A 26012-nucleotide genomic window follows, 5' to 3' on the forward strand; every position below is an offset into this window, starting at 1 on the left:
CCATGTGCTTGCTGGGAATTGAACTCAGGTCCTCTGGAAGAGCAGCCAGTGCTCTTAACCACTGAGCCATCTCTCCAGCCCCTACTATTTTTATAATTGTTTTAATTCTACATTCTAAATGTCGTCCCCCTTTCTGGTCTCCCAAGAGTTCTTTACCCCATGCCACCTCCTCTTTGCTCTGAGAAGATGTTCTCCCAGCCAACCCACCCACCTCCTCATCCACCCAGAGACTAAGCCACCAGCCAAAGAGCATTCAGAGGCTGGTCTGTGGTTCCTGCCACATATGTAGCAGAGGACTGCCTTCACTATTTTTTATTTCTGCCATTACTTAATCTTTTTGGATTTTCTATTTTATTTAATAATTTAATTTTGTCTCAATTTATTGTTTTCTGCTTGCTTCATTTTTTTTCCAATTTTATTGACTATTCTCTGTATTTACATTTCAAATGTTATACCCTGCACCCCCACTCTCCTCCCTCCTCCTCCTCAACTTGCTTCCACGAAGGTGCTCCCTCTCCCAATCACCCTCCACCTCGGTGTCTTGGCTGGTTGATGATGTTGCTCTTCCCATGAGCTTGCAAACCTTTCAGCTCTTTCAGTCCTTTCTGTAGCTCTTTCATTGGGGTCCCCGAGTTCAGTCCGATGTTTAGCTGTAAGCATCCTCATCTGTAGTTGATTCATTTTTACAAACATTTTCCTATTAATGCTCTAAAATATCTACTAATTGTTTAATGAATAGTTTTCTATCGTAGTTTTACTCAACTCATTGTACTTTTTAAATAAATTTGTCTGGAATTTGAATTTTTATTTGTGTGTGTGTGTGTGTGTGTGTGTGTGTGTGTGTAGGCATGCACACCATTATGCATGGTACATTTATGGAGGTCACAGAACAAGTTTTATAAGTCAGTTCTTTCTACTTTAGGTTTGCATAGCAAATGCTTGTGAGACAACTCACCTGCTCAGACGTGTTGGGTTTTAAGGTTCCTTCCTTTGTTTCTTTCCCTTCTCACCATTTTTTTTTTTTCACACTATGTTGCTATATAAACCAGTCTGGCCTCCATTTTTCAAACCCCTGCCTCAGCCTTTCCAGTGTTCAGATTATAGCCATGAGCCATCATGCCCAGCTGAAATGTAATTGTAATTATAATGTCTGGAAACACTGATATTATAAGATGATGTTGTAAATGATATAAGCCTCTTGGCTACACATCCAAGCACATACCAGGTTTCTTTAAGACAAGACTAATCATTGGGCTTAAGTTTGTTTTAAATGCCTGTAAACTTTCTGCATTATCTCTCTGTATATAAGTATATGTAATAAATACATTAAAAATATCCAGTGTTATTATGTTGTATGTGCTGTAACTTGTACTTTTATATGTAGTATTTCAGAGCCTCAGCATACATCTACTTTCTCAACTTCTGTGGACTAGGGGAACATTCTGCATTCTGCTTTCTCTGTCATTCAAAACAGTTTCTTTCTATACTGTCTTTTGTCTCAGTGGACTGCTATCATAGTGTTTTTCTTGATTGTATTGGAATTATCTTCCAAAGTATATGATGCCAGTATAATTTGGTGACTGCTTACATCTTAAAATACTTCTTCTCTTGACATTTGTGATTATGTTTTCTTCTCACTTGTGATTGTATATTCTCTACATTTTACCTTGCTCATCTCACAAAGTGTTGTATCTTTAATCAGCTAATATCATTTTATGTCTTATGGGTTCAAATGATATGAAGTGCTCTATTTCAAATATATACCTAAATTGATATTTCTTTCTAGCCATGCATTTGTGCACTCAGTAACCTATCAGAGGGTTCTAGAATCATTTGTCTCAGTTAAAACTCATATTCATAATGCTTTATTGGTCCCACTGCCAAAGTCAACAAAATACAAAATGAGAACAGCTTTATCAGTCTGCCTGTTTTCTTTCTTAGTTAATGCTCTGCTGCTATGTCTTTGCCTAAGTCAGAAGCCTTCCTCAACTACTTTATTTCTCTGTGTCCAATCAATTGCTAAGACATTTCAGTTGTAAATGTTACATGTCTGTCAACTACATCCAGTTCTCTCAATTCTTCAGAGCCTCGCCTGGATGCTGCCAGTATCCATCACTGAGTGATTTCAGCTGGCTTCTGACCGCGCAGAGAAGCCACAGTGCTGCATGTCACATGGAACTTGAGCTCTCCCAGTCCAGGCAGCGGTCTAGTGATTCCATCTAAGCAGCAGGACTTTCAGCTCCTTAACACAGTAGTCAGGGCCACTCAGAAGTAACTTTCAGGGTCTTTTTTATCTTTATTGGATATTTTCTTTATTTACATTTCAAATGTTATCTCCTTTCTGAGTTTCCCCTCCAGAAACCCCCTATCCTATCCCCTCTCCCCCTGCTTCTATGAGGGTGCTCCTCTACCCACCCACCCACTCCCTCCTGCCTCCCTGCCCTACACTGGGGCATCCAGCCTTGGCAGGACCAAGGGCCTTTCATCCTACATATGTGGCTGGAGCCATGAGTCCATCCATGTGTACTGTTTGTTTGGTGGTTTGATCCCTGAGAGCTCTGGGGAGTCTGGTTGATTGATTTTGTTGTTCCTCCTATGGGTTTGCAAATCCCTGGAGCTCCTTCAGTCCTATCTCTAAGTCCTCCATTGGGGACCCTGTTCTCAGTCCAATGGTTGGCTGCGAGCATCTACCTCTATATTTGTCAGGCTCTGATAGAGCCTCTCCGGAGACAACTATATCAGGCTCCTATCAGTGTGTACTTCTTGGCATCTGCAGTATTGTCTGGGTTTGGTGACTGTATATGAAATGGATCCCTAGGTGGGGCAGTCTCTAGATGGCCTTTCTGTCAGTCTCTGCTCTACACAGTGTCTTGAGACTCTCTGTGTAATGGACTTCTGTGGAGCTTTCAGGGCTGAGGTCCATTTCCTGTTTATTTTGTTTGAGATTTCTAATTCTAACCTTTTCTTTTACCTACTGGTCCTCAGGAATCAGCTTTACTATCCCTTTATCAACTCACTAGGACTGGATTGATACTCTAATAATATCTTCCCTTTTTTGAAAAACAGTGTGTGTGTGTGTGTGTGTGTGTGTGTGTGTGTGTGTGTGTGTGTGTATATATACATAGCTGTTTTCCACTAGACATTTGCCTATGCTTATCTCATTCTTCCAACAAGACTGTAAGCATCTTGGAGAACAGAGTTTTTATTTTCAACATATTTCCAACATATAAAATAGCTCAATTAATATTTTTTTTGAAAAAGAGTCATTTGCAAAACCTGAATATTTGGAATATACAGGTATAATTACTCTGGGCAAAGCCAATCTGATCAAAATAACTATTCAATCATTATTGAGCTAGAAGGTAATAGGCATAAAGGTAAAGCATTTTACATAATATATTGATTATAGTTTCTACATAGGCATACATGCCTTTGGTTTGACTTTAATGTCAGTTTTTCCATGTACTGAATTTTGATTATGATGATATAGCATTTCAGTCATTATGAAGATCATTACATCCTTCCTCTTCTCGTGACATAAGAGCTGAAGCCCTTCCTCAGTAGGCAAACTGCTCTTCTGTCTTCTTAACTCTTTGAAGAAGACAGCATATGGTAAAGTAGATTGATGGGGCACAAACTGAGCGCCAGTTTTCATGTCCTCATGTGTCGCTGAGAAAGGCCATCACTGCAGCCGTCATCCACCCTCTGCTGGGCACTCGTGCGCAGCTTTGTATGCCTTGCCTCCGATTCTTACTGCTTTGGGGGCAGACTGACTGGAAGCAGCTGATACTCATATCTGGCTAAGTGATAATGATGTAAAGGGCAGAGAGTCAAATACATAAGCCATGGACACATTTAAGAATTTTAAATCTCATTTACTGATACAGAAAAGTCTTGGGGTTAAAATGATAAAGTATACCAAACAATCTTTCGTTATCTCTCATTTCCTACTTCAGAAAAAAAAAAAAAAGATTATAGTATTTTTAAAATCAGAGACTACTATCACTTACAAAGGAGGTTCTTTGGCTTCCCTGTTTTAATTTTTCTTGCACACTTATTTTTTAAAGAAAGGTATAATTGTTTTCTTCTGTAATATGAGATAAATGGGTTGCTATGCAATTTACAAGAAGGTAAAAGGATAGTCTGAGTTTAGGTTAGCTGGAAGGAATCAGTAAGTCCATGGTTGCATCTGTGAAGAGCAGTTAGATAAACAGGAAGCACATGTTGCCTGGCTTCCAGACGCTGTGGATGAAGGATGGATGCAGTGAATTTGCCATGTGCCTCAGGCTTAGAGAACTTAGGGGGCTGAAGAAGGAGATCTTTCCTTGAGCTATCTGTGGATCTTCCCAGAACTTTCTAAAAATGATTCCTTATATGTGCAATATTCATAGAGCAGAGAGCTTGTACAAGTTAATAGTCTCCAGCCATATATTACTATTGTTTTTTGTTGTATATAAATGAAAAGTGGTCTTTCATTTAGTAGAATATTTTTATCTTAATTTCTAAAAAGAACTATTAGTAGATGTGTAAGGTGTTTGTTGTTGGTTTGTGTGTGTGTGTGTGTGTGTGTGTGTGTGTGTGTGTGTGTGTTGAAGATATCTTTTGGTGCCAAGATCAAGCCCAGAGCCTTGCAGATGCTAGAAAAACCCTTCACAACCGAAGTGCTGTCTTTAGCTCTAATATTCTCTTATAAAATCTTTCAAAAGCAAATCTATATGCAGTCTTATATGTAGTCATGACAACTTACTGTACCGCTTCTGGCACTGATAGCCAAAAGCAGAAGAGCTGAGTGATGACAGAAGACAGGTCTCAGGGCATGAGCTCCCTGCAGACTGAGAAGGGACTCTGGCTTCAATCCAAGCTATATAAAATTCCACCATACAAATATCCCCAAACCATTCTTGGACTGTAAGAGTGAAGAGCAGGAATTAAAGGAATAGTTGAACATAATTCAATTATATTTGTAGAATACTGTTTAAAGTATACCTTAATGGTTGCTTCTCAAAATAATTGCCAAACCAGTCATTGCCGGTGTGTGCCATGTGTATGTGTATCTACACAATAGAATTCTGTCACTCTGATTACATGTCAGTGTATTCAGAAGACTAGAGAGTGAAGAAATATGCTGAAAGTGATAAACATGGCATCTTTTTTAGAAAGTGGTTCTGATATTTGTGCAGAAGTTTACATGATTTGAGGTTGGGAAACTGCTAAGGGAAGAGTATGATTTATCACAAAAATAGAGGTATCTTATTGCAGTAATGTATCATGTCATCTAGTTCCTAGAAGAAAATCAATCACACAGAAAATACTGACCCCTTCTGGTTTTCTTTTCTTACTGCTTGTCAAGTAAAACTGAATTTAAGAACTCATTGAAAGAGGAAGCTTAGATTATTGGGTAATGTTTTGAAAATTTATATAAATCATCCAGGTAACAAGTCTTAAAAAGTGGTACACTGACAGCAAGAATTGTGTTTTAAAAGAAGCAATAAAAATCACTAATGTTTATTCTCTGATGCTCTTTAGCTGGGCTTAGGACTCCTAGTGGCTTGAGAATATGGGCCTTTATGTTTTATCCACATGTTTACGAAAAAAGAAAGAAAGAAAGAATGAATCAAAGAAAGAAAGAAATCCAGATATTTGAAGAATAATCATAATCATATGCAGTTACATCAGTGTGGGAGGATTCTTTCACTATTGCTGTTATATGCTGTTCTCTATGAGTTCCTATTGGGCCAGTTTGTATGTTATCAGCACATTCTTAGTCATACTTGTTTAGAACAGAAAAAAGAAGCAGAATATTCTGCCAATAATGGTAACACCGAGTTTCTCCTTTCTCTTTTTCCTGTGTCTTTTTCCTCTTTTCTCTTTCAATTTTTAAAGTTAGGGTAAGAGACCAGAGGTTGTAACCTGTGATTTGGCTATGGTTCAGGCTCAGGAATGTATAGCATCTGGGTCCCTTGCACTCCTCCTGATGTCTGCCCCCCCCCACATCCAGCCCTTTCATTTGTCCTTTTTAGTGATAGTGACCAGAATTCCGTAGTAAATGAAATTATAGAAAGTCCAGGAGCAACCACCCCCATCCTTATGTAGCTCTTATGTTTTACTCACAGATGACAACTTTCTGTGGAATTTATCACTAAAAGTGTCTGTAGTAATAGGAAATAAAATCTTAGTATAAGGTTTTATCAGTATTTATTAATTTATCAAGCATCTGTTAAATATCTACATTGTATGGCATTTTGCCAATCATTGTAAATAATAAAACGTAATTTTAATGTCCTGAGGAAAACATAAGAAAATATCTACTAGAGAAAGTAGCTAGAGAGCAGATAAGACAAGACAAGCAGTACACACATGTACACACACACACACACACACACACACACACATGCACACATGTGCAAGTAAGTCTAATTTTGAAAAGAAAAATGGGGCTGCATTACCAGTATTTACTATTGGTTTATTCTTTTCCCCATTTGCTGGCTTTGTGCCACATGTGCATGTGTGGGGCAGACGACAAAGCTGGCTTCTAAGATAGGCCTGAGGCTATCCAGCTTGATGGCAGCACCTTTGCCTCAGCCATCTTACTGATCTAACACTTGATTATCTAACACTTTGCCAAACGGTTTGTTCTTGAGCCAGACTGTATACAATTCTTTTTTTATTGTTAAGGATTAAACCCAGGACCTTGCCCATCCTAGGCAAGTGTTCAACCACTAGCCCTTACTCTGAGCCTCTACTTATATAAGTTTAACTGCGCCTTTGACTAATATTTAGTTTAAAAGTTGTATTATGTAACCGAAAATACCTCATTATTAAGGAATTACTGAAGTAATCTGTTTATGTGATGTTATTTCATTTTTAAAAAATATCTTTGGTAATTCGTTGAGAATTTCGTACTTTTGACCATATTCAATCCAAGTTCTCTTTTCTCTTCCCACACACACCTCCACTTTCTTCCATCTAAGAGCTTCCTGTCTTCTTTTTGTATCCATTACTGACTTCAATTTGTGTTGCCCATTTACTTCTGAGGTCATCCACTGGAGCTTGGTTGACATACTAGGAGCCATAACCTTCTGTAAAAACTATCACTCTGCGAAGCCATCAGGAGTCCATAGCTCCTCAGTTAGGAGTAGGGACTCATGAATCCCTCCCCATACCAAGGGAGAATGTTAACTAGCTTGATTTTTGTGCAGTGTTCTGCATGCCCCCACACTTTGTTTTATGTTTGATTTTTGGGTTATTGTTTAGTTTTATGAGACACAGGGTTTCTCAGTCCTGAAATTTGATGTCCGGGAACTTGTTGCCTCCTGAGTGCTGGGATTAAAGGTATGTGCCACCCCGGCAGCAAGAGTTTTTTGTTGTGTGTTTAGGAGTGCAGTGGTCATAGCAAGTCCAGAAGGCATTGTTTAGCTATGGTCCTCCTCAGCCTCTAATTCTCACAGTGCTTGCATCTCTTCTTTCATGATGACCCTGGAGCCTTGGGGAGACAGATCATATTCATGGTTGAGCACTCTCTAGTACTTACTTACTCTCTGGACTTTGACTATTGAGTTTCTACATTTCCTATTCTCTGTTGATGTCTGAGAGCTACACCAGTACATAGATATAGAAAAGGGAATTTAGAGGCAGCTTGATATTATTTCCATCCAGCAAGTGGAGGCAGGGATGGTTGCAAATGGAAAGCCTTCACTTACATTGGGTGGGAGTACAAATTAGTGCCCTTACTGTGGAAATCAGTGTGGTGGTTTCTCAGAAACAAGAGATTGGTCTACTGCCTGGCCTAACTATAACACTCTTGGGCATATCCCCAGTGGACTCTGTTTCTTACTACAGAGGCATATACTCACCCATGTTCACAGCTGTTTTATTCACAATAACTAGTACCTACCTAGATATCTATCAGTTGATGATTGGGTAATGAGAATATGTAAATACAATCAAATTTTAATTAGCTATAAATAAAAGTAAAATTACAAAATCTGAAAGTTAATGGATAGATCTGGAAAAATTATATGGAGATAATACAGACCCAGAAAGATAAATGTCACGTTTTCATTCATATTTAGATATTAACATCTAACCTGTCAATGTTTAAGCTTAATTTGGAGTACCTGTTGAATAGAGAAAAACTGAAAAAGACGATATTGATGGTGGACGAAAAAATTCTTGTTTGTTATTGCTTTTGGTTTTGTAGTAAGAGACTAATAGAACACTAGTGATATTACAGGAAATGGGAGCAATGGTAGGGCAGTTTATGTGGGGAATGGGATGGGAAGAAGTGGTGGATGGGATGGTAGAACCGAAAAGGTAGTTGAGAGGAGAATAATTAACATTAAGGATGTTTGAAACCTATTATTTTATAGACTGTATGTGTGTGTGTTTCTCCCTCTCCCTCTCCCTCTGTGTGTGTGTTCATATAGAAGAGTTTAATTGAAATTACCCAGAATAGGGGATTATGCTAATCTCAGAAGTGTAGGTTACCCAGTAAACATCTCAGTGATAGGTGTGATGCCTCCTCTTGAGATTTTCGTCATAGGTATCCAAGAGAACCCCACAGTAGAACAGGCTATTGCCATTGCTCTTGGCCGTCCGCCATAACTTGATGCCAAAACCATATTGCTGAAGACACTATACACACTGGTCACAAGATATGTAGACATCAAATGTGTACTGACCAGGGACTTCTCTCCCTATGGGCTAGCTCTTAGAGCACTGGAAAGTGCTATTCAGGCAGCCGTGTGTGGGGGGGAGGGCATTGACACTGTTATGTAACTATGAACTCTGTGAACTGCGATAAAGACGAGCCTGACAAGGGATGGCCATGGGCATAGTAGTTGTACAAGTGTGTGAGTGGCTACTTGTATACTTCCTGATAGGATTTAAGGCACAGAAGGAACCACATATCTGCCTCTGGACTGGCTGGGGCTTTCACAGGCCCCATGGGTGAACCTATTATTGTATTGTATTTATTTTAGAAACATTTGTCCTTCCATGTAGAGGGTAGATACTTAGGAGAAAACATAGAAGAAAGTTAATTAGGAAGTATGAAAACTTTCCAAATGAGTGAGCATAATCAAGCTATTAAGGGAAAGGACATGGGTCTTGTGTGCTCATCTATATCTGTGAATGGGCATGCATGTGTGTCCTTATATGGAGAGGACAGTGGTTAGCATCGAGTGTCTCTCTATTGTCCCCACTTATTTTGTTACAGTATTACTAAATGTAGACTTTATCAATTCAGTTAGGGTGGCTAGCCATTGAGCTCTAAGGATTTACCCAACACTTTTTCTTCAGCCTCGAGATCACAGGGCCATGCTGCCATCCATGGTTGCTGGGGATAAAACTATGGTCTTCGTGCATATATGGCAAGCACCATAGCAGCTAAGTCATCTCTCTATTTCCACAAAGATTTTCAAAGTAGGATAGTAATTATGTAACTGACCTTAGTTTATGAAACTTGTAAGATACTATTGGTATTAACAGAAGTTTAAGTTGTATTTCCTTGAATGCAGCCTTTGAACTTGACGTCCTGACTCAGCCTTCTGAGTACCTGGGAGTACAGGTCTGAACTACCAGTATATGAGTTTGCATTTTCTGAACATTCTTCCAGTTAGTTCCACTTCTGGCTCTTTTATCCTCCGTCCACTTTATTTTGAGACAGGGTCCTTCTGAGTTGCCTAAGTAAGCCTTCTGAACACAAGTGGGAATTCTACCTGTGCTTCTCAGTGTTGGCATAACTGTGCTGTACTCTACCAGGCTTTGAGTATTTTCGAGTGCTACTTGGTACCCCATTTTCTTCTTGAAACATTTCTCTGTTAGGAACAACTATTTCTTTACCTGATGAATATGAGTAGCAAACTGCTAATCACAGCTCTTTTAATACTTCTTCCATCAGAGTCAGGCTATGGCACTTGACCCCATTCCAGCCTTCACTATGGGTACCTAAGTTTTCCATGCTATTGACCTAAATGGGTTCACTAAGACACCATCACTAAAACTTACGGGCTTTTAATTATCTTATAATCTGGCCGCTGCAGGAGTCAAACGACTTCTTTCTTTAAGAGGAGATCAATGTTTTTCTCTAAAGAATTATTCAGGTCAATGTGACTCTCTGTCTGTAAAGACATAGGGATTTCTACAGCATTGATTCAGGGAATGTCTTTAAAGACAGTGTTCTACAGCATTGGCTCAGGGAATATCTATAAAAACAGGAATTTGAAGCACTATTTGAAGGTATATCTATAAAACCATTGGGTTCTACAGCACTGATTCAAGGAACATATATAAAGACACAGCACTACAGTATTGTTTCAGAAAATGTTGAAGTAATATATAAGATGACTTTAAAAGTCCCTTAATCTATGTATTTCTGTCCAGATGGAAGGGTATCCTGGGACTTGGAAGCCCAGGAATCCATACAGCTCTGAAGGGAAAACATATCCCAGTGGAAAGGCATCCTGAAACATTGGGGGAGGGGGTAAGAATCACACAGCTCTGAGGTGGAACAGTGCCCCAAAGGAAGGGTATTCTGAGACATGGAAGCCCAGGAACCACACGGCTCTTCGAGGAAGAGCTCCCAAGGGAAGGTATCTCCAGCTGAGCTGAGGAGCTCAGAAGTCTCAGCCCTACTCCACTTCTTTGCTTCTTCTCTTTATTGCTTCTTGGGTTCTTTCAATTACAGAGTCACACCAGAAAACGAATCTCATGAAAGAGATTAATTGGAGTAACAAATCCAGGTATGGCTGCGCTCTGTTCCCAGGAGCAGACATCCGGGAATTGGATGGAAAGTGGGGCTTATATAGGATGTCTTAGGGGGCAGAGCTCTTCATGACAGAGAATTCCTCATTATCCCCATTGACAACTAGTGTGATGTGAAATCTTGACCTTAGGGATTGTGTGTGTGTGTGTGTGTGTGTGTGTGTGTGTGTGTGTGTGTGTGTGTGTGAAGGTCAAGGACTGGTGAACTTTTTCTCCTCAGGGATTGGTGCCTTTCTTTCATCCCATCCCCACCCCCTTTTCTGCATTGGGTTGTGGGGTAGCATTGGTGAGGTGCCATCTCTGTGAAGCTGCTAGGGTAGCTGAAAAAGAGGTGCTGCCACAGTAAACAACTGCTGTGGGACATCTCCTGCTAATGCAGGAATGGAGATGCTCCACCCACCATGGACAGGTCCTGTGACTATTGTAGGCTAAGGTGTCCTGGTGCCCTCATTTTGACTGGAGTCAGCCATTTTTGACAGTTATGATCATCTTCCCTCTGTGAAGTCTGGGGCAGGAAGGAGGGGCCTACCGCTGCTTTGACTACTCTTGAAGTGCTAGATGTGATATTCTTTTCTGGGTAAAAGCATGGCATTTCATTTAAAAACCTTTTCTTATTTGAAAAATAAAACTGGAAAAAAATAGTATTTCAAATTATTGCTAAACAGTTTTGTTAACAAACATGGTTTGTCATGTATCTAAATTGGATTGGTTCTGATGTTATTCTTTTTCTAGACTGTTATGTATGTTTAATAAGTGAATTGATCAAACCCACACCATTGTCTTCTCTGTCCAACTCTACAGAAACACCTACACACACACACACACACACATATACACACACACACACAAAACCAGATTTGTTGATTTGATTAAAGGTTTTTGTTTTGTTTTGTTTAATTTACTTTCTTTGAGTAAGTAAAATTTCATTTGGTAGATCAAAGACCCTATCTTGAAGTTAGACAGACTTTTTGGTGTTCTGCCTCATTTTGCTAATTTTGGTTGTGTAATCTTACATTTATTATATTTAGCCTTATGCAGAGAACTTTTAATACTTATCACCTCTCCCATACACATATTAATAAAGTAATTAAGTTCCCAAAATAAACAAAAGTTGAGATCTTTAAGTGGAAATTGGTAATAAGGGTTGAAAAGCTTGTCCTTTATAATCTAACTCAGGGATATCTGATGCCATTTCTCTGTTCTACTAACACTATGTAAGAAATACCCATTCTTCAAGGTAAAAACGTACTGCCAGAAGAGAGATGAGAATTATCAGTGTGCTTTCCTTTCTTATACTAACAAAAGTCTGGCCAGTGGGCATGGTGCTTTTGAAAATAGCAAGGTTGGTCATGTTACTTTATCTTGAATTTACAGAACGTCTTTGATAATAAACAGTTTCCTATATAGAAATTTGATTAGTTTCTATGCACAGGGAAGAGTACCCTCAAGGCTTGTAAAATAATACTTTTAAAATTGATGCTAGCACTGGATAGCTATCAACTAGAGATCTCTGTGTTTTGATGTTTATAGTACCCGAAACATAATTTCAAATCTGCATTTATTTGACAGATTGCAATGCTTCTGTGGTTGCAGTGCACAATCACACAGGGAGGGACATTCTTTCCAGCAGCAGCCGTGAATTGGTACATGGGGAATTCAGGTGATGAGAAACAGGCAGTGGGAAAGGAAAAACATGATAGCCTCTGAAGACGGACAAAAGCAGGGAGATTGGAAAAGAAAACTAGAGGCTGAGGGTGCACCATGAAAAAGAGGCAGACCTAGGATATAAAGGAAAAGTAAAGGAAAAGGCTCCCACCCCACAGCCAGGGTTAAAGAGATGGATGCAGAGAAATTAGACACTGGAGGAAGGAAAGGCACAAAGCACAGATTTAAAGGGCTTATGAGAGTAAGTTCTATTGTTTGACAGTTTGTCAAATTATAGAATAGTGATTAAATTGGTTCTGTTATTCCACCAACTTAGGTAAGTATCTTTCTTGAAAATGAATTTATTTTTTCCCTTTTAGACTAAATTGCCCTCCCCCACCATTTTAAAATATATTCTGTTAGATGTCTCCTTTTTAAATAAAAAAGCAAGACCTAAGATAATTGGTATTTAAAGTTATTTAATTGTATTTTTGGTATCACATATATCATTTTAAAAGAAATAACCATTTTTTTTTAAACTGGGGTCAAGTTACTTACCAGAAGTTACCAAATAGGAGCGGGAGGCGTCTCTCAGTAGTTAGGCATGAGTACTGCTCTGGAAGAGGACTGTGGTTGATTCCTTGCACCCATGGCAGATGGCTTACAATTCCTAGTAACTCCAGCTACAAGGGATCTAATGACCTCCCAGGCCTCCATAGGTACTACATGTACATATACAAACCTACTAAAAGACAACCACGTAAACACATAATTAAAAATAAAATCTTTTAGAACAGCAACAATTCTGCTTTACTGGAGTGAGGCCACGTTGCTTTAAGTACAGCCCTCCCTCATTGCTCGAGGTACCTACTGTAGGGCTCATCTGAAACCTAGCTTAGCTTGAGGACCTCTTTCAGTTCATATAAATTGTTAGGAAAACCTTTATTTTTTTCCCCAGGTGAAGCTTCTTGTCCCTCTCAGAGGTTGCATTAGCCATGTTTTACTCTGAATTTTATGAATGTTTTGCTGAAATTAAATTCATTCTTATGTTTGATGTTGAATATTTTCCTCATGCCCTCCCTCTTAAGATAAAATCCATTCATTTATTAGGTTATATTTTAAAATTGTAAGTCAAATTTAGTTGGCTTATACCTGCAATATCAGTATTCAGTAGCTTGCATGAAATCTATACCAGCCTGAATACATAACAAATACTAAGCCAGCCAGTTTTGTAAAGCAAGATGCTGTCCTGAAATGGAAACAAAACAAATGAATGGGCATGTGCAGAATGACAATAACACGAAGGGAGGCGCTGGTAATTAAGGCCGCAGTGCATCATGATCACACAGGATAGCTCCTCTGAGCTCAGCACAAAATGGAAGCCTCCCTTTACCAGCAGGGCTTCCCATTCTCCGACCTTTCCAGGGAGCACTGCCTGGAATTACTGGGATGCTTCTCCATACAATTGAGGCATCCACAGTACTTTAACCTCCAGCCAATGATTTCATTCACTGTGAAAACTCCTTTCAACTCTCCAAACTTCATGTATAGTCTTTTCCACACCTGTTCTAGACTCTGCTTCATCCGTCCATCTTTGTTTGCAGTGGTGCCTGAACACCCTGAGGAGGAAATGGAGGATGCGAAACCACAACTGGTCCCCCCTCCCACACACCATAATAATGTAGTTATTATTTTAAAAAAGCTGAGGATATATTGCTTTGAGGAAATATACTAGGGAATTTTATGGACAATAAGTTAAGCTTTCATAGACTGTTTACTTTGAGTGGGTTATGACAGATGAGTCGGGGTTCACCTGATTCAAAAAAGAAGCATTGTTGGGGGGATAGGGTATATAGTTACAGAACAGTATCTGTCTGGCTGCCTGGAAAAAGAGGAATTCTATGTTTGGTTAGAGGTTAATCTTCCCAAGTCTTTCTAGGGATGTAGTCTGAGACTTAAGTCTCATCCAGCTACAAAATACTCAAGCTGAGCAGGCTGACAGCATATGAGATGGGGAGTTCCCATGATGGAGAAGAGAAATATATCTGTCGTAGTTATGGTTTCCATTGCTATGAAGAGAAACCATGACCACAGTAACTCTTACAAAGGAAAACATTTAATTGGGAATGGCTTATGGTTTAGTTCATTATCATCATACAGGAAACATGGTGGCATGCAGGCAGACATGGTGCTAGAGAATGAGCTGTGACTTCCACATCTTTATACAGAAGGAGACTGTGTGTCACACTGGGTATAGCTTGAGCATAGGAGATCTCAGAGCCCATCTCAACAGTGACTTATTCCAACAAGGCCACACATCCTATGGGCCAAGCATTCGAATATATAACTCTATGTAGGCCATATGTAATCAAACCAACACGCAGTCTCTGTATTTCTAAATGCTATGTAGATCTATTGTTCCTCTTAATCTTCTACCTTTAATGGTGTTAGAGATCTATAGAGGATCTCTCTCTATATTGGATTCTTCCTTGAGGTGAATGATCCAGAATTAGAAGTTGATACTCTGTGATTTCAAGGGGGATCATGCACAGGTGCTATCTTCCGCATACTGGCTGAACTAGTAGATTTATAGCCATGTGTGCATTTTAAGGAGTCATGCCCATTAGACAACACTATCAAGAGGTAGAGAATGGGATTTTTAAAATAAAATTATGATGGTATAGTCAAGGTCACTGGCCATATTAGCTAAGGTTCTCCAACAAAACTGTGTGCAATTATGGAGGTTAATAAGTCCATAGTTCACAGGGTAGACCAGCAGGCTGGAGACCTAGAGAAGAGCCCATATTGCACTTTGAGTCCATCACAATCTGCTGTAGCGTTTCTTCTTTAAGGGAGGTCAACATTTTGTTCAACTCAGTATTTCAACTAATTGTTCAAGTCCCACCCATATTATGAAGTGCAGCCTGATTTATTAGTCTCTCAATTCAAATGCTAATTTTTCTAACCTCTTCACCCTCATAGGTATGCGCAGAATAATATTTAACCAAACACCAGAGCACAGCAGTACAATGAAGTTTTAAAGTCACCAGTTATCTACTGTAGCATTGGAAATTGTAGTTTTATAATCTTTTTCTTTATTACCTGCTTCTTGTACCATTCTTACACTTTAGATTCTGCTATTGCAACTCCAGGGTGATACCTAATTAAGCATTAATCAAGGTATCTTTTTCCTTATGTAACAGAGAAGAGTTTATATAATAATGACTTAAATAATAACATAAATAAACATACTAAAGTAGTACTGATAATCAGTAGACAGCTAGGTTCTTAGTCATCAGGTCCTGAGCCTACCTGTGCAGTCAGGCCCGTTCTTACTGGTTAATTAGAATTCTACTTGTAGGAAAGAGTAAACAAGCATAGGTAGCTTTGTGTACACTCTGGTTCTCAGGGCATTGCTTCAGACCTGCCAGCTCCTGGGTTCTCTGGGTTAAAATGCCTGAGGGCATGCAGGTTTTCCTTTCCTTCCAAAGCTTTTGGTATGATAAAATGAATGTCTGTTGCATCCTAGGTCTTGTTGCCCTAGATTCCACACTTAGTTTAGCTGTTTTAAAAGAGCTGTTTGCTCTAAGAAGCCGTGGTGAGCTTTTGGCCCTTCTCTCATTTTAGCTTAAGTTGGCAGTCTGTGCCTCTCTAATTAGCAGTGTGACTTAGTCAGGGTTTGTGACCCTTGCTTTAATAAATAGACTCTGACTTTTTACCCTGTAGACTTTATAAAGTCTTTATTTGTTTATTTATTTATTTTTATTAGATACTTTATATATTTACATTTGATATGTAATTCCCTTCACTCCCCTCCCCCTCCACTTCTCTTCATCAAGGTACACTTGCTCCTAATCACCCTGTCCACCCCAATTGCCTTGGCAATCTGCTACATTGGGAAAAACATGCCCTCCCTGGACCAAAGGCCTCACACTGATGCCAGACACTGCTCTCTTCTGCTACATATGCAGATGGATCAATAGGTCTCTCCATGTGTGCACAAAGGTTGGTGTTTTAGTCCATGGGAGTTGTGGAGGGTTTGGTTGGTTGATAATGTTCTTCCCATGAGTTTGCATCCTCTTCCAGCTCCTTCAGTACTTTCTTTAGCACCTTCATTGGGGTCCCTGTATTGAGTCTGAGGGTTAGCTGCAAGAATACTCAACTGTATATATATATATAACTATGGCAGAGCCCCTAAGGAAGCATCTCTATCTAGTTCCTGCCAGTAAGTACTTCTTGGCATCAACAATAGTGCATGGGATTGGTGGCTACAAATGGGGTAGATCACCCAGTGAGGCAGTCTCTGAATGATCTTTTCTTCAATTCCTGTTTCTCTATTTGATCTTGTATTTCCATCCATGTGTGCCTTGTTCTCCCTTCTAAGGACTGAGGCATGCCCATTTTGGCCTTTCTTCTTTTTGAGCTTCATCGTGTCTGCGAATTGTTTCTTGGATTTTCAGGACTTTCTGGGACTAGTATCCACTTATGAGTGAGTGCATACCATGTGTGTGTTTTGTGACTGAGTTACCTCACTCAGGATGATAGTCTCTAGTTCCATTCATTTGCCTAGGAATTTCATAAAGTCATTTTTTTTTTTTTAATAGCAGAGTAGTACTCCATTGTGTAAAGGTACCACAATTTCTTTATCCATTACCCTGTTGAGAAACATCTGGGTTCTTTCCAACTTCGGGCTATTATAAATAAGGCCATTATGAACATGGTGGAGCATGTGTCCTTGTTATATGTTGGAGCAACTTTGGGCTATATGCCCAGGAGTAGAGTATCTGGGTCTTCTGGTAGTACTATGCCCAATTTTCTGAGGAACTGCTAGACTGATTTCCAGAGTGGTTGTACCAGCTTACAACCCCACCAACCGTGGAGGAATATTACTCTTTCTCCACATATTCGCCAGCATCTGCTGTCACCTGAGTTTTTTATCTTAGCCATTCTGACTGGTGTGAGGTGGAATCTCAGGGTTGTTTTGATTTGCATTGCCCTGAAGAATAGGGATGTTGAACAGTTCCTTTAGTGCTTCTTATTTCTTATTTCTTATTTCTCAGTTGAGAATTCTTTGTTTAGTTCTGTACCCCATTTTTAATGGGATTGTGTGATTCTCTGAAGTCTAATTTTTGAGTTCTTTGTATATATTGGATATTAGACCTTTATCAAATGTAGGAGTGGTAAAGATCATTTTTCAGACTGTTGGCTCTGCTGTTTTGTCTTCTTGACAATGTCTTTAGCCTTACAGAAACTTTGTAATTTCACATGGTCCCATTTGTTAATTCTTGATCTTAAGACAATAAGCCATTGGTGTTTTGATCAAGAAAATTTCCCCTATGCTATGTGTTCTAAGCTCTTCCCCACTTTCTCTTCTAATAATTTCAGTGTACCTGATTTAATGTGAAGATCTTTGATCCACTTGCACTTGAGCTATGTACAAGGAGATAAGAAAGGATCCATTTGCATTCTTCTGCATCTGACTGCCAGTTGAACCAACATCATTTGTTAAAGAGGCTGTCTATTTTCCATTGAACGTTTTCAGCTCCTTTGTCAAAGATCAAGTGACCATAGGGTTGTGGTTTCATTTCTGGGTCTTCAATTTTGTTCTGTTGATCTATCTGCCTATCTCTATACCAACAACATGCAGTTTTTAATCACAATTACTTTGTAATATACCTTGAGGTCAGGGATGGTGATTCCCCTGGAAGTTCTTTTATTGTTGAGAATAGATTTTGCTATCCTAGGTATTTTGTTATTACAGATGAATTCACAAATTGAGCTTTCCAACTCTATGTAGAATTGGGTTGGAATTTTGATGGGGATTGCATTGAATCTGTAGATTACTTTTGGTAAGATGGTCATTTTTACAATGTTGATCCTTCCAATCCATGAGCATGGGAGATTTTTCCGTCTTCTGAGATCTTCCTCGATTTCTTTCTTCAGAGATTTGAAGTTCCTGTCATACAGATCCTTCACTTGCTTAGTTAGGGTCACACCAATGTATTTCATATTGTTTGTGACTATTATGAAGGGTTTCTTTTCCCTAATTTCTTTCTCAGCCTGTTTATCCTTTGATTACAGGAAGGCTACTGATTTGTCTGAGTTAATTTTATATCCAGCCACTTTGCTGAAGTGGTTTATCAGTGGTAAAAGAATTTTTTAGGCCACTTAAGTATACTATCATATCATCTGCAAATAGTGATTATTTTTACTTCTTCTTTCCAATTTGTATCTGTTTGACCTCTTTTTGTTGTCTAATTGCTCTGGCCAGGCCTTCCAGTACTATATTGAATAGATAGGGGGTAGGTGGGCAGCCTTGTCTAGTTTCTAATTTTAGTGGGATTTCTTAACGTTTCTCTCTGTTTAGTTTGATGTTGGCTACTGGTTTGCTTACATTGCTTTTATTATGTTTAGGTATAGGCCTTGGATTCCTGATTTTTTTAAAAAAATTTAACATGAAGGGGTGTTGAATTTTGTCAAATGCTTTCTCAGCATCTACTGAGATGAGCATGTGGTTTTTTTCATTGAGTTTGTTTATGTAGTGGATGACATTGATAGATTTCTGTATATTGAGCCATTATTGCATCCCTGTGATAAAGCCTACTTGATCATGGTGAATGATTTGGTTTAATGTGTTCTCTTATTCAGTTTGCAAGAATTTTATTGAGTATTTTTGTATTGATGTTCATAAGGGAAATTGGTCTGAGGTTCTCTTTCTTTTTAGGTTCTTTGTGTGCTTTAGGAATGAGCTTAATAGTGGCTTCAAAAATGCGTTGGGTAGTGTTCCTTCTATTTCTATTTTGTTGAATAGTTTGTAAAGTATGGGTTTAGGTCTTCTATGAAAAAATGATCGAATTCTGCACTGAACCCATCTGGTCATGTGCTGTTTTTGGTTGGAAGGCTTTTGATGACTGCTTCTATTTCTTTAGGTGTTATGGGATTATTTAGATGGTTTACCTGGTCCTGGTTTAACTTTAGGATCTTGTATCTGTCTAGGAATTCATCCATTTCCTCCAGATTTTTCAACTTTGTGGAGTATAGGTTTTTGTAGTAGGATCTGATGATTTCTTGAATTTCCTCAGTTTCAGTTGTTATGTCTCCACTTTCCTTTCTGATTTTGTTAATTTGTATACTCTCTCTTTGCCCTCTAGTTAGTCTGGCTAAGGGTTTATCGATCTTGTTGATTTTCTCAAAGAACTAGCTCCTGATTTTGTTGATTCTTTGTATAATTCTTTTCGTGTTTTCTTGGTTGATTTCTGATCTGAGTTCGATTATTTCCTGCTGTCTCCTCTTCTTGGGTGTATCTGCTTTTTTGTGTTCTGGAGCCTTCAGCTGTGCTTTTAAGCTGCTAGTATATGCTCTTTCCAGTTTCTTTTTGGAGACTCTTGGAGCTATAAGTTTTCCTCTTACCACTGCTTTCATTGTATCCCATAAATTTGGTATGTTGTGCCTTCCTTTTTTGTTAAATTCTAAAAAGTATTTGATTTCTTTCTTTATTTCTTTCTTGACAAAGCTTTATTGAGTAGAACATTTTTCAGCTTCCATGTGTATGTGGGTTTTTTGTTGTTTTTGCTGTTATTGAAGACCGATCTTAGACTATGGTGATCTGATAGGATTCATGGGATTATTTTGATGTTGTTATATCTGTTGAGGCTTTTTTTTGACCAACTATATTGTCAGTTTTCGAGAAGGTGTTGTGAGGTGCTGAGAAGAAAGTATATTCTTTTGGTTTTGGATGAAATGTTTTGTACATGTCTGTTAATTCCAACTGGTTTATAACCTCTGTTAGTTTCACTGTGTCTCTGTTCAGTTTCTGCTTTTATTATCTGTCCATTGATGAGAGTGGGGTATTGAAATCTCCCACAATTATTGTGTGTGGTGCAATATATGCTTTGAGCTTTAGTAGAGTTTTTTTTATGAATGTGGGTGCCTTTATATTTGGAGCATAGATATTCAGGATTAAGAGTTCATCTGGATAGTTTTTTTTTTTCTGTAATGAGTAAAAAAGTGTCCTTCCTTCTCTTTTTTTGATAACTTTTGGTTGAAAATTTATTTTATTTGATACTAGAATGGCTACTCCAGCTTGTAACTGGGACTGTTTGCTTGGAAAGTTTTTTCTCAGACTTTTACTCTGAGGTAGTGTCTGTCTTTGTCTCTGAGATGAGTTTCCTATATTTAGCAAAATTTCCTGTATGCTGGATCTTGTTTACGTATCCAGTCTGATAGTCTAGTCTGTGTGTTTTCATTGGGGAATTGAGTCCACTAATGTTAACAGATATTAAGGAATAGTCATTGTTTTTACCTGCTTTTTTTGTTTATAGGTAGAATTATGTTTGTGTGCTTTTCTTCTTTTGGTTTTCTTACTTAGTTATTTTTTTGCTTTTCCTAGGGTGTAGTTTCCCTCCTAGTGTTGGAGGTTTTCATCTATTATTCTTTGTAGGCCTGGATTTGTGGACAGATATTATGTAATTTGGTTTTGCCCTGGAATATGAATATCTTGGCCTCTCTATCTATAGTAATTGAGAGTTTTGCTAGATATAGTAACCTGTGCTGGCATTTGAATTCTCTTAGGGTCTGTCTGATGTCAGTCCAGTATCACCTAGCTTTCATAGTCTCTGTTGAGAAGTCTGGTTTAATTCTGATCAGTCTGCCTTTAAGTGTTACTTGACCTTTTTCCCTTACAGCTTTTAGTATTCTTTCTTTGTTTTGAACATTTGGTGTTTTGACTATTATGTGTCTGGAGGAGTTTCTTTTCTCGTCCAATCTATTTTAGTTCTGTAGGCTTTTTGTATGTTCATGATCATCTCATTCTTAAGGGTAGGGAAGTTTTTTTTTTTTCTATGATTTTGTTGATATTTACTGTTTCTTTTAATTAGAAGTCTTTATGCTCCTTTATACCTATTATCTTTAGCTTTGGTCACTTTAGTGTGTCCTGAATATCCTGGATGTTTTGGGTTATAATCTTTTATGTTTTTGCATATTCTGACTTTTGTGTCAGTGTTTTCTATGTTGTATTCTGCCCCTTAGATCCTCTTTTCCATCTTTTGTAGTCTGTTGGTGACTACATAGATGCTTGCATCTATGACTCCTGATTTCATTCTTAGGTTTTCTACCTCCAGGATTGTCCCTTTTTGTGTTTTCTTTATTGTTTCTATTTCCATTTTCAATTCCTACACTTGTTTGGTTGTGTTTTCCTCTTGTTCTCTGAGTAATTTTTGTGTTTCCTCTTTAATGTCTTCTACTTGTTCATGTGTGTTCTCTTGGTTCTCCTGTAATTGTTTAAGGGAGCTAGTCATGCACTTCTAGAAGATCTCCATCATCATCATGAAGTATGATTTTAAGTCTAAATCTTGTTTTTCTGGTGTGTTGGGAAATCTATTACTTGCTGTGGTGGCAGAGCTGGGTTCTGATATTGCCAGGTTTCTAGGGTTTTATTGCTTATCTTCTGGGCTTTCCTCTTGCCATCTTGATATCTGTGATTATACGTGATCTTTTTGTCTCTGACTGGAGCTTGTCTCTCCTGAGGGTCTGCGGGCCCATGGGCTCAGGAAGTAGATTGTTCCTAGGTGTTCAGCTCTTTGAGGGCAGGCTGTGAGTTTTGATGGCAGTGACTTGGTTCTGTCTCCATGAGCTCAGGTGGAAGAGCACTTGTGAGGCTGTTCTGGGTGCTCAACCTTCTGCGGGCAGGTCCTGAGTCCTGATGGCGCTGAACTGGCCCTCTCTCTATGTTGGAAAGGACCCATTCCCAGAGAACACCACACTATCTGAGCTCCAAGAGTTCCTGGAGTTTCCTCCCTGGATAGCCGGTGGTGGTGAGTGGAAGGATCTATGTGTACTATGTAGACAGATCACATGTCCTTTCCACAGTTTAGTTACTGGTGGTTGGCACTTGGTGTTTAGATTGCATATTTCCAGGTTCTTGGCATCTGAAAATGAAATGAAAGTGCAAACAGACTATAAAAGAGCAAACATACTTTATTCAGAAAAAGTAATAGCACAGATCAGATTTGCTGCAAAAGAATAGAGGACCACCTCAATGAAGATATGCCAAGGTCTTGATTATTCTGTGGGACATCCAGGAGAGTTTTGTTTGCAAACTCCAAGTTAATTGGAGCCAAATCTATGTTTTCTTTTATTCTTTTTTTCCCAAAATGTGAAATTATCTTCATGAGATGATATATGCTAAGTGCTTATTCTCTGGAAAGAACTGTCATATCTTTACAGTTTAGCTGTTATTTGGGCAGTAGGACTAGGAGGCTTCTAGTTTTCACATGATCCTGGTCTATCTTCTTGGCAGCACATGTTGCAAGAGCTATAAAGTACAGGGATCCAGAATCTAAAGTAATGATTAACATTAACACAATTGGCTCATATTTACTTTAAATGCTTAAAATGATTGTACTGTTTCTTGATTCTCTTTGTGTTTATTTTTGCTTTTGGACACAGGGTTTCTCTGTATAGCCTTGGCTGTCCTGGAAATTGCAGGATGGCCTTGAACTCCCACAGATTAACCTAGCTCTGCCTCCCAAAGACCAGAGTTAAAAGGGTGTACCACCACTGCCACGTTTACTTTATTATTAGAAAGGATTGCTTTTATGTCTAAGCGTGTGTCTATTTGCCACATCTACAGTGGCAGCAGAAGCCCCTGAGCTGAGGCTGGAGATGATTGAGAGATGCTCAGTGTGTGGAATTGGAACCAAATGCAGCAATTGTAGAAGCTGCAAGTGTTCTTAACCACTGACTCTTCCTGAATTGATTCTTTTTTAAAGTTTAATGCTAAGTATCTAAGGTAGTGTCTTAGGGGTTTATTGCTGTGACTAGACACCATGACCAAGGCAACTCTTATAAAAGCAAACATTTAATTGGGGCTTGCTTCAGTTTTTGAGGTGTTGTTCATTGTCCTCATGGTAGGAAGCATGGCAGCATCCACGAAGACCTGGTGCTGGATGAGCAAAGCATTCTAAATTTTGATCTAAAGGCAGAGAGGAGAAGAATCTGTCTTGCACAGGCAGACAGGAGGAGGCACTTAAAGTCGATTGCTACAATGACACACCTCCTTTAACAAAGACACACCTACTCCAACAAGGCCTCTTAATAGGGCCACTTTTCATAACAAGCATATTCAAACCACCACCTTCCACATCTTGGCACCTTATAGACCTGTCCAAACATGTGGGTCTATGGGGGCCATATCTAGTTATAGCATAATACAAAATACATCTAGTCCAACTTCCAAAGTCCCTATAGTCTATTACAGTCTCAAAAGTCTATCACAGTTTCACAGTTCAATGTCTCTTTTGAGATTCATTCAATCTCTTAACTGCAATCCCCTGTAAAATAAAAGTCAAAAAGCAGATTACATAATTTAAACATCAAGGATATATATTACAATTCCAAAATATTATGGTGAGGAAATACTAGACCAAAGCAAGAAGAAACAGCAGCTGGGCAAACTCCATACTCTGTATCTCCATATCTGATGTTCAACTCCTTTTAACTGTGATAAATGTAACACACTTCTTTCTCTTGATCTGTTTCTTTTTCTTTTTGAACATCTTTATTTTAAAAAACAAAGATAAATGTACAAATTTTAAGGATTTTTGCATAAAAGTATACGAATACATTATTGTCAATGTTTGGCTTTTTTTTCAAAGGTTTGATAGTGTGCATTAAGGTCTTACTAGTTACAATGAGCATAAAGTACATGTAAAACAGGATGTAACCTGGAATTAGTTAATGTTTTCTTGGTGTGTAAGGATTGAGCATAATGATTTTTTTTCTTTTCTTTCTTTTCTTTCTTTTTTTTTTTTGTTTTCTCTTGAGCTTCACACAGTCTGTGAGTTGTTTCTGGAGTGTTCAGTGCTTTCTGGGGTTAGTATCCCGTTATTAGTGACTGCATATTATGTCTGTTCTTTTGTGACTGGGTTATCTCACTCAGGATGATATTCTCTAGATGCATCCATTTTCTTAAGAATTTCGTTAAGTCATTGTTTCTCATAGCTGAGTAGTACTCCATTGTGTAAATGTACCACAATTTTTGTATCCATTCACCTTCTGAAGGACATCTGGGTTCTTTCCAACTTCTGGCTATTATAAATAGAGCTGCTATGAACATTGTGGTGCATATATCTTTGTTGTGTACTAAAGTGTCTCTGGGGTATATGTCCAGAAGTGGAATAGCTGGGTCTTCAGGTAATACTATGTCCAATTTTCTGAGGTATCGCCAGACTGATTTCCAGAGTGGTTGTATCAGTTTGCAACCCCACCAACAGTGGAGAAGTGTTCCTCTTTCTCTGCAACCTCGCCAGCATCTGTTGTCATCTGAGTTTTGGATCTTGGCCAATCTGACTGGTGTGAGGTGGAATGTCAGGGTTTTGATTTGCATTTCCCTGATGGCTAAGGATGTCGAGCACTTCTGTTTCTACTTCCTGTTAGCACCTTTGCTTGTCAGTTATCCCACAGCTCTGACATCTGTAACATCTTGGGTTATCCAAGGCAACCTCAACATTATAGCTTCTTGTCCTAATGTCTGGAATCCATACATGATTCTTTGATCACTTCTCCAACTCTGCCCTCTGTAGCAGTATAGGCTCTGGTTGACTCCACTCCACTGCTGCTGCTGTTCTTGGAGGTCATCCCATGGTAGTGGCATCTCCAATTTGATGGAGTCTTCCACTGTAACTAGGCTTCACCTAACATAGGCTCCCTTCATTGTGTCAAGCTCCAACTTCTTTTTCATGACCTCTTCAGTTGTAGTCAATCAACTGTAACTGAGGCTGCATCTTTACCAGTGGCCTTTCCTAGCTTCTTACAATGTCAACCCTCAGCGACTCTTCATGACTCCGTAATACTTTCAAAACCAGTACTACCTAAGTGATTCTTACACACTACCAATACAGCTGCCAGAAGAATATCTATTTCTGGTACACAGCTTCTTTGTGGTCCAGAAAACATTTTCCAGAAGATTTCACCTCAGTGATGCTGGTCTCCTCTTAATCATTGCTACTTTCTTAGCAGTGATTTCTAACCAGCATCAAATGTTCAGGTAACCCCTTCTAATCTTGACTATGCTGCACATGGCCTAAGATGCTGAGTTCTGTTGCTTTCTGGGTATAGAACATGGCCCCCTCATTCTACTACATCCTTTACTGCCTAGGCTTGGCTGTCCTAGAACTTGCTTTGTAAACTGACCTTGAACTCAGAGAACTGCATGCCTCTGTCTCCTGGAATTAAAGATGTATATGACCATTCCTGGACCTAACCTTTTAATGCCCACCATGCCTTAGGATCCAGATCAAAAGCCTGCAACTTCCAGCCTTCAAATTTGGATCACAGGTATGCCCTCCATTTCTGAAATGTAGTTCATTTCAAATTAAAAGGACAAGTGAAAACAATCACCAGGTAATAATAATACCCTAATGCTATAACTGTCCTTTGTTCACCTGCAAATACATAAACAATTAGTTTAGCTGTATAGGATCTTGCCCTGAGGTCACCAGTCTTAATCTCATTTAATAACCTTGAATACTGGTTTTAGCTTCATTCCACCTTCTGGTGCCTCCTTACTCTTTGAACAATACATATGTATTTTTTCTTTCTCAGCT

At 38.8% G+C, this 26012-nt stretch overlaps 1 protein-coding gene across 1 annotated transcript in view; it reads left to right on the forward strand.

The window, feature by feature from the left end:
* Positions 1-26012, forward strand: part of NSUN3 (NOP2/Sun RNA methyltransferase 3) — a 58213-nt gene that overhangs the window by 20417 nt on the left and 11784 nt on the right. The window lies entirely within an intron of this gene.

The sequence above is a fragment of the Micromys minutus genome, assembly GCF_963924665.1.
Source record: "Micromys minutus genome assembly, chromosome: 7".
In the NCBI taxonomy this organism is placed as follows: Eukaryota; Metazoa; Chordata; class Mammalia; order Rodentia; family Muridae; genus Micromys; species Micromys minutus.